Source organism: Salvelinus alpinus, chromosome 4, assembly GCF_045679555.1.
Source record: "Salvelinus alpinus chromosome 4, SLU_Salpinus.1, whole genome shotgun sequence".
Classification (NCBI taxonomy): Eukaryota; Metazoa; Chordata; class Actinopteri; order Salmoniformes; family Salmonidae; genus Salvelinus; species Salvelinus alpinus.
The window spans coordinates 21,297,286-21,307,926 of NC_092089.1; positions in this window are offsets into that span (position 1 = coordinate 21,297,286).

Sequence of the window (10,641 nt, forward strand, 5' to 3'; positions counted from 1 at the left end):
TACCTTACACATATTGCCGACTGGCTTGTTCTGTGTGTGTTGTGAATTGCTTTAATTACCCTGCAGGTTTTTTTTTCTTCATTCCCTTGCAGAATGTAAGAGTATCGTGGTGGGCTTCCACTACGTTGAGACATTAACTTTGAAGTTCCTTAGTATGTGGAGGGGTAAGGGGGAGCTCATTGCTAAGGTGAATAGACCCTTGGAAGAACAATTGGGATTTTAACCTGTGGAACCAGATCTAGATTGAACAGATCAGGGTTGAACTTAAAGAAAGAACGGATTACAGCCCCAGCCCTGCAACTCGGGAACGTCAAGAAAAAACTGGTAGCCTCATCTCCACCTCCATATTTCAATAACCCGGCCTACAAAGAACAAGGCAGGACAGGACTGGACTGGCCCTGAGTAGCACAAAAAGTCTTGTGTTTCACATCTTTTATTCTAAATATAGTATTGCGCTGCTTTTTTGAATTACACTGTCCGGTCCTCCTCGACTGAGAACACCCTGGTTGTATTTTAGCAGGATATCACAACACAACCCTACGCATACAGACAGCCTGGCCTATACGAACCCCCAGATGAGGCGACAAGGCAGACTGACAAACTGTATTGTAAATGAATACAGGCAACCCACCACATGGAGGTGGTGAAGGCACTTAAAAGTCATGCATTCCCTACTGGTATGATGAGACAGGTGCATCGTGTCACCAACTTTATCAAACCATCTTCACCCACAGACTACACCACAACAGAACTATCACAGAACACACACCAGTGGATGCAAAACAACATGCAAATACTACAGACACATTACCAATCAATCACCCACACCATTACACAACAAATAAACACTCCCAGCCCTCTGGCACTGACCATCCCAATGGGCTAGGTAAACAAAAGTTACAAACATAAACTGACACCCACCACCATCATTAGAGTTCAAATCACCTTGAAACTCCCTCAGGCCACTCCCTCTCCCCAACAAACAACTATACGGACCAACACAATACCAGACCAACCACATACACCTCAAGCAATAGAAAACACCCCACTACAAATTTCCCGGCCAATGATACCAGTTTCAACTCCAACCCCCGTGCCCTCTGTCATGACGTTGCCCTCTTTGGGCACAGCGAGCACCATCCCCCTCTCTCTGCACCATCCCCCCCTTTCTCTCTATCTCTTATACCCAGGCTGCTTTTAGGCAGGTCATAAATTCCTGGAGGAGATTCTTCCTCATGGCCAGACAGTATAGAGTGTGAGTTTTCATAGAGAGAACAAAGGAATTTCTTCCACCTCACAGAACTTGAGAACTGAACAATATTCATGTTCTGGAGAAATGTATAAAAGGTTGGTGAAGTAGCCAGCTACAAACTGGTCCGTTTGGTACAATTTTGTGAAACTCATGAGAGACAATACAGCCAAAACCCACACACACTTCCCAAAAACCCTTCTGTCAGAAGGCTAGGCCGAATTACAAGGTGGCAGATTGGAATATTGAGGGACACACACCAACACTCATCACAGGAGACTCAAACCTCAACCGGAGCCCACCATTCAATAACCCCAACATCCAAGTCGACAGTTACCCAGGGGAAACATTCTATCATCTGTGGTGGTTCATTTCTTTACTATCAAATGAGGAGAGACAAACTTATCACACAAGTCAGAGTTATACTTTAACTACATCTTTTTAATAATGAGAGCTTTGCAATAGCAATGACTTGTCAACGATTCACCATTTCTAATGATCCGTTGAGAGTGGCGAAACAAAAGTTACAAAGGTCTTTTATAGCCAAGATACACCCCTTTCAACCGACATGACGAACAGCAGATACATAGAATGTGTCACAAGGTTAAGACTCCAAACTGGAACCATCTCTCCCTGGTACGTATAGAGCGGAAACATTAACAGAGTTACTCCATATGGGGCTGTTTTGTTTTCTGCTTGGATATTAAACCGGCTAGGTAATATTGCAGTTGGCATAAAAAACGAAACAACCCATAAATCAAATCCATTACCTGGGTGCTGGTTTTTTTTGTCTGCCTGTTTTTCCCAAACGGGTCTTCCCCGTTTTCTGCAGAGGTACTGGATCATTTATTCCTCCAAGCGGGTTACGACATAACTCTCCCAGGGCGTCGGACCCCTGCTCTGTGGCCCTGTTAGCTTGGCTGAGCTTATGGTTTCCCTTTGTGACAGGTGTGACGGTGGCATCCCCCTTGGTGATCTGCATACCTCATGTATCCACTGCCTGGGTTTGAGCCACACAGAGAGGGCAGTGGAGCGCCCTACTGGATGTCTGTTTTGTGTGGTGTTCTCAGAACGCCTGTTCCTGGTGTGATTGGGGGCCATGCGCGAGTGGGTCGGCCAGACTCGGGCTCAGGCTGGGGACGAGCTTCCTTCCTCAGGAGTGGTGCGCCAGCGAGCCGTTAGTCCCTCTACTAGGCCCAGTACCCCTCCCAGGAAGTGTGGCCGTAGCCAGGCAGAGCCCATCTGCTGCCAGTCCTGGACGGGGGCAGAGTCAGACCGCTGGGACCACCTTGAACGGAGGGCGCATGCCCTGCGCCAGGAGGTTGATAGCTTCGATGGCAACGATAGCTGTTCCCTGTTGGCCAGTGATAGGCTGTTCCTGGGTGACGGTGCTGGCACTGTTCACCACCGATGCTACGAGGCTGACAGGCCATCAGATGCCGGCAGTGGGGTTTCATTGCCCCCAGCGACTCGAGAGCTTATGAGGGGCCTACTCACTCGGGTAGCCACTGCACTGGACATCAAACTGGTGGACAGTGATTACTCCATCTGTCCCCATCTCTGCTGAGTTCTGCGAGGCCTTGCAGGAAAGCTGGGCCTGTGCCATGGTCCTCCCGGACCGGGAGATTATAGGGCGGAACCCGCGATTGAAGCCGGGACCCCCCCAGAATCTTTGATGAGGACTTGAAAGCCGCCACATAAGGGTCCCGCTGCTCTCTTGGCCGCCTTACCAACGCGGCCATGCTGCTGCAGGCCTACCTACAGACTCTATTGCCCTGGGCTGCAGGAGGGCACAGAGGAGCTCCTCCGGGAAGTGATGGAGGTGACTCTTCCCTGCTCCAGAGGGATGTGGTTACCTCCCGGCTCCATCTCTGGCTGGCCCAATCCTGTCTGCCAGCTGCTCTCCAGAGCACATTTGCCACTCTCCCAATCACCCCAGGGCTGACTTTTGGCCCAGGGGTTAATGACATTCTGGAGCAGACCGATGAGGTTCGTAGGGACCGGGAGACCCTGAGACGGTTCATGCCACCTCCTCAGGCTCCGGGTCCAAGGCAGATGGACCATCGCCACCCACCTGAACCGAACAACGGTGGGGTCCCTCTCCTGCCCCATCGCCTCGTGCTGAGGGACGACAGCAGGGAAGGGCACAGTGTGTGGTGGAGCAACAACCTGTCAACCGTCACCGCCATAGGGACATGCCTGGGGGACCCAGGTGCTCGGGGCGCCAGAGGAGAGGCGGACCCCGGCAGGTCCCCTGACACACCCTTTCCCGGCCTCGGCCGCCTCTCCCGGTCTCAAAGGGAAAAGTGGGAGGATTATGTGGAGTCCCCATGGGTGTTGTCCACAATGCTTCAGGGGTACCGACTCCAATACCAGTTGCCGGCCCCCGTCCTTCAGGGGCCTTCGTGTCACCACGGTGGCCGACCCCCTGAAGAAGGGAACCCTTCGGCTAGAGATCTCCTCGCTCCTGGACAAAGGTGCCATCCGCAGGATCGAGACATCAGAACAGCTAGGTGGGTTCTACTCCACTTATTTTGTGGTCCCAAAAAAGAGATGGAGGGTTTCGACCGATTCTGAACCTTCGCAACCTCAATGGGTACTTGAAGGTACTGAGTTTCCACATGCTTTCCCCGGCCCATGTGTTGCCGGCCGTGTCCAGGGACCAGTGGTTTTTGACGCTGGACCTGAGGGATGCGGAATCATGGTTCTTCCCTTCAGCCTCTCCTTGGCACCCTGCACTTTCACAAAGTGCATGGATGCTGTCCTGGCACCTCTCACGTTCTGAGGATTGTTGATCCTGAATAACCTGGACGATTGGCTGATTTGTGCCCCGACCAGGACCCAGGTCCTGTCAGAGACATGCTCCTGTAAACAACAAGAGTCGTCTGAAGCCCACCCAGAGGGTGACCTTCATTGGCATGGAACTGGACTCAGTCCTCATGACAGCACACTTGCCCACCAGAAGGGTTCAGGCGATCTTGCCTCAACCACTCTCGACAGGAGCGGGTGGTATCCGCCCTAACCTGCCAACGCCTGTTGGGATTGCTGACGCCGGCCTCGTTGTTGATTCCCCTGGGCCTGCTCCATCTCCGGCCTCTTCAACGGTGGTTCAACTCCCACCGGCTGCACCCGGAGCGCCACAGTCACCGCCAGCTGCGGGTGATGGCACAGTGCCGCAGGGCATTGTTGAGGTGGAGCTATCACGCCTTTCTCTCAGGTGGGGTGGAGATGCTGATGATGTGCCACCAGGAGTTGGTCAGCACAGACGCCTACCAGATCGGCTGGGGGGGTGTGACCAAGGGCAGGTCGGCCAGCGGCAGTTGGCTACCCCCTTAGAGTGGCAGGCACATCAATACACTAGAGCTCCGAGCTGTACTGCTGGCCCTGCAGTCTTTCCTTCCACATCTAAAAGGAAGACATATCCTGGTGAGAATGGACAACACCACAGTGGTGGCTTACATCAACCATCAGGGTGGACTGAGGTCCCACCGCCTCCATATTATGGCACGGGACCTCCTTCTCTGGGGTCAGGGACGTCTAGCATCTCTACTCGCAGAGCACGTACCTGGCATCCTGAATGTGGCAGCGGCTATGCTCTCGAGGGAGGGCCCGCCACTTCGGGACTGGAGCCTACACCCCCCCCCCCCCAGGTGAAATCCATAGATTATGGCCTATTGAATTTATTTCAAATGACTGATTTCCTTATATGAACTGTAACTCAGTAACATCTTTTAAACTGTTCCATGTTGCATTTTATATTTTTGTTCAGTGTAGTTTAGTTGCCTCCCTCTCTGATTTATTTACGTGACCCCGTCACTCCAGTTTTAAGCAACAATTATGTGAATTATGGTAGGCAACCTATAATTAACGTACAGATTCTTTCTCTGTTCAGATCTTAAATGTAATGTGGTATTTGTAGTAAACACAGACAGCAAATGGCAGTTTATTGAATCAGACTTGATCTCTTCCAATCAGGAGCATAGGCCCTAGAGCTGCTCTGAGTGTGTTGCTGAACAACAGATCTTTGGTGGCAGACCGTACCACACGTCAATGAATCCCACATATTACAGCTGCATAGATAATATCTCCCTCCCAAATGGCACCCTATTCCTTATATAGTGCACTACTTTTTACTGGGACCCAATGGGTCCTTTGAGTGGGGCCCAAAGTAGTGGACTATATAGGGAATAGGGTGCCATTTGGGACATGTAGGTGTGATAAGAATTCCTTGGATGGATGCCTGGTTTGTGCCAATGTAAACTGTTATTATGCAAGCACAGAGCTCTCTCTAAGAAAAAACAACTTCTACTCCTTTTGTGTGTTTAGGAAAGAGACCTGGGCATCATCAGTCTGTTGGGGAGGTTTGGGGCCATGGCAGGGTTGGGTGTCATTCAACTACCAGACACTGCACTCAAACGTGGTTCCTAAACCCACATGTTTTATGAGGGATCTCAGACTCAACTGGGTGTTAATTTCTCTGTCCTGTCCAAGCCTGGTATATCAAAATGTATTGTCCAATCGATTCCATGTACTGTACTGTCTGTCATCCATTGTGAATCAGTCTGTAGTTCTGTGTTACGTCTCAACTTGCCCTATGTGGGAGACAGTTGGGGCATGATGATGACGCTACAATACATGTTCAGGGAAGCATAGTGCTCCTGTCCTCCTCTGCTGTCTCGTCTGTCTCTAAAACAACAGCCTATACCCCTGTATCTCCTGTACTGTAGCCTACAAGGCAATGGTTATTGTCACCATTCTATGAAGCTTGTTTATATATGTTTTTAACCTTGTGTCAAACAGTGCCACCCAATTCTTGTTAAAAGCCTTTGAGCTAGGCATAGCTTTCAGACAGTTTATAAAGTGAGACAGGCAGTGATGACTAAACCTATCCAGCTGTCACCCCACCTTTTTGGCTGCTTCCGAAATGACACCCTATTCCGTATGTAGTGAACTACTTTTGACCAGAGCCCTAGGAAACCTCCCCTTTCTTGTCTCAGGAGGAGCCAGGAGCAGCCAGACTCAGGATGGGTATATGGGAGAGTGGCTGTCTCTGACCTCTGACATCACCAGGACCTCTAGGGTTGCAAAGTTCCAGCAACTTTCCCAAAATTCCAAGTTTTTCCAGAAATTGTGGTTTTATGATTTCCTGCATTTTCCTTTCTGATTATGGGAATCTACCAACCATGATTTCTGGAAAACCTGGGAACTTTTGGAAAGTTCATGGAATTTTGTGACCCTACCAGGACCTCTGGGATTGACAGAGCCTAAATCCTGAGACGAGTATACAATTCCTGTCTGTCCTACCTTCCATGATAGTGTGAAAACATGTACTCAAGCATAGAACACAGGTGGAGTCCTTACTGAATGAATATAGCTAGGCCTACTGGACCAGGGCCAGTATTCAGGAGAGCTGACCTAGGATCAGTTTGGCCTGTTTGTTTTTTAACTTTTATTTAACTAGCCAAGTCAGTTAAGAACAAATTCTTATTTACAATGACGGCCTACCCCTGGCCAAACCCTAACCCGGACAACGCTGGACCAGTTGTGCGCCGCCCTATGGGACTCCCAATCACGGCCGGTTGTGATACAGCCTGTAATCGAACCAGGGTCTGTAGTGACGCCTTTAGCACTGAGATGCAGTGCCTTAGACCGCTGCGCCACTCGGGAGCCCAAAATAATGAATGGAGAGGGGAATCTGATTAAGTCAGCACTCCTACTCTGAGACACTGTGGATACGGGCCCTGCTAAACAATAGGACTCAGTCTCATTACTCACCATTCACAATATCCCTTTTAATGTAAGAATGCACCAATATTCAAACATCCTCCATTCCTGTTGACCTTAACCTGAGCAGCAGATAGGACCACACTGTTGACCCCCAGCTGACCTACCAGGGGTTCCGTCCTGTGTGGTGAGGGAGATGAGAGGTGGCCTGACCTTTGACCTCTTCGTGGAGAGATCTGAACGGTGTCGGATCTCCTCTCCCACAATGCACTGCACTCGCTGCTCACTGTGTTTTTCATCTGGTTTCAGGTCCTGAATTAGGTCAGTTACCAATGTTTTACCTTCTGACATTGGTTGATTGGCACCAGAGAAGGAATGTATGTGTACGTGTGTGGGTTCGCATGTGTCAACAACAACATTTTGGTGAAAAGACAATACTTAAATTTGGATGCAAAATTGAGAACAAAAAGTATATGGCAGGGCTACGGCAGCTGGCGGACAGCTTCCAGGTAGCCCTACATCAGCCCTGGGTTCATAGAGTATTCGTTTTTTTCCAAACACTTTGAGCCTATCCCAGCAGTGAGTGTCAGATGGGCAAGGTTTACACTTCTGGGACTATACCATTGGTTCCATTGAGCCAGAGAAGCACTTTGAAAGAAAAACAAATACTACTTGAACCCAGGTCCATCTACAATGTTGTTACTACAGTTATTACTGTGCAGGTACATAGGCATGAGGGCAACTTGAAGGTAAAGTTCTACTGTGAGTTTGGGAGCACACAGTCAGGTCTTGATCCAAGCTCTGTTGATTGTTCCTCAGACTGACTTTCATTGGCCCTGCAGGGGCATTGGGCTGAGGTTTCAGAGGTGTTACATTTACAGTTTGTTTCAAGTCAAAAGCAAAGCTTGAAAGTGACTGACTGCCTTCTCGGCTTACAGGGATTAACCTACTCAGGTGGTGTTTTGAAGCGGCTCAGGATTTTTTTACCATTTAACTTCAAATCTCTCCTGTCACAACTCACATAATGATAGTTCACCACCTGTGTCCCCCTTCAGTGTTGTGGACAAACTAATCATGGAGTTATGGACAGACAGGACTGGGGTACAGTAGTACATCATAGTGGAGTTGACATGAGCAAAACTATGGATGATCACATGAGATATAGGGCCCTGGTAAAAAACAGTAGTGCACTAGATACACTGTAAACTCGATGGCATTTTTACCTCAAATACTTCTAGTAAGTTGTACTCAAAGTCAATGACTAGTCATTATTACTTAAAATATTGGTGGTACTGACTCAACTAAATGAGAAGTCACACCAACTAAATATTTGTAAGATATATGATAACAAATTAACATTTTTACCAGCATGCTCTACTGCAGGTGGATTTTTTTGGAAATGTTTTTTTTAATATTTGTGTTTTTGAATGTACATTCAGTGATTGTGTATCATAACATTTAATAAATCAAAGATAAATAATTGTTTTCTAAACTAGTCCAATCATTGGATTTTTGCACCCCTTACTGAAATTGTTCCAGTTTAAATGGCTTAGGTTTCCTCCCACTGGCAGTCATTATGAATGTAGGTTGCAAGTGAATACACATTTCAACTGTTGGATAGCCTAATGCTGGCTAGATTCCAATAGGAATTACACATCACTTTGCAAGCCAGTATAATATGATTGACAGTAAGGGTTGCAAAATTCTGGTGAATTTCCCAGGTTTACCAGAAATCCTGGTTGGAAGATTACTGGGAAAATGTAAGGAATTTTACAACCCTACTTGCAGGCCTGATGTGGCCTGTAAACTATGAGTTTCAGGCCACTGTATGAGGCCTTTTGATATATGTAATGGTTCAATTATAATGTTCCCCTAAGAACACACTTGGTGAATGCCCCCGGACTGAAATTGAACCAATTCTACAACGATGTCTCTGTCACTAACAAATACAGTCGTGGGTGGTAACTCCACAATTCAATCGAAAAGGCGAGGCACACTGAGAAATTCTTGGAGGCGTGGCTTAATGGTGGCGTTAAATTTAAGTATACCTTACTCAAAAGAAATGCATTTTTATTACTCATAGGAAGGTAGTACTGCTCACTTCAGCTATTTAAGTTTTTAGGTAATTGTTTCTTCAAAATGTTTGAGTAGCCAGAATGTATCCGGTTTTACAGTGTAGGGAATAGGTTGCCGTTTGGGAAAGGAATAATGCCCTTTTTGGGTGAGATTCAACCCAATAAATGTATCATGGTCATATCAGCCAGATAATCTTAGTTATTACTTGTCTACCTTTGTGAATTTTTGTGACAAGACTACAAGAGCATGATTTGTTGCACTCTTCAGATTAGATTGATAGAGATTATAATTTAATTTCAACTGTTTCATAGACTACAATTTTCGATTTTACTCTCATTAATGCATATGTAGTTTAAAAGGACCTACTATAGATTGTATGGCAGAAGGCTACAGGCTACTAGGCTACATTTATAGTCCATCCCCGACCAAATGTATTTTCTTAAACATTTTTCTGTTACATTTGTTCAATATAATCCTACATTAAAGAACGGAATTTGTCGTAAATTAGATTTTTTTTTAAACAATGTATTTGCATACTATTGTTTGAAAGACAGCTAATAACTAGCTTCAGACAGCATGCTGAACGTTCGATGGTGTTGTCGTAGAAAATGGCGGTGGTCTGACCGTATCCCCCTATCCGCAGGCCCACTAAAAGAAGCACGCTCTAGTCTAGCGTAGCCTAGCACACTATGCCATTGTTAGTGCGTCTGGTGTTGTGATACAGGGCCTAAGCATTGTGAAAGAAAATAGTCTTTTGTACCCTTAATTGGATATCCCTATCTTATATTTTATTCACTAGGCCTATACCGATTTGTAGAGGAACTATCAGATTTAGAGCATCCTATCTGAGCAGTGATTTACCATTGACATGGTAGACTAGGCTAGGATTACAGCATGTCGTATTGTAATCAACGAATTGTGTTAAAATATTCAACCAAAATAGTCTGAAAAGAGATCATAATACGTTTCCATATATTAAATATAATCATAATAAACAGTGCCATGGATTTAATTTACCCGTTCAGCAAGTGCACATTATTCCTAGTCTATTTAGTAATATTATAATATGTTAATTGCAAACATATAGCCTAGTCAATTAACAGATTGGGTTTAGTTGGGAAATAATAACCACGTAGTCGACACTAATTGTTTAGTTTCAATACCGTAAAAATAAAGAAATAAAGATTTAAAGAGGCAAAAAACATGAATCTCTTTCAACAGCGGATTGAATTACGTAGTGTGAAGTAGTAGGCTATACTCCCCCCTCCTCCCCAAGATGTAAGTTTTATAGGCTATAAAATGTAATTGTAGAACGTCAACAAAGTTACAGCTTTTGGCCGAGGACTCCCGGTATCCCCCAATAGGAAGATTGTTTTTATTTGCGCATGTACTACGGCAATTAATCTCTTTAATGACGTCCTCAATCATAAACTACTGTGATTTATGGACTCAGAAACAATGTAATCTATGTCTCATTCAACAGCTCTAGTCCATAGCCTATGGCTAATTCAATCATCGCTACTTTCCAGGAACATATTCAAGAGCAAAACAAGCTACAGTTGGAAAATATTTATTGTAACTTCATTAGAAGT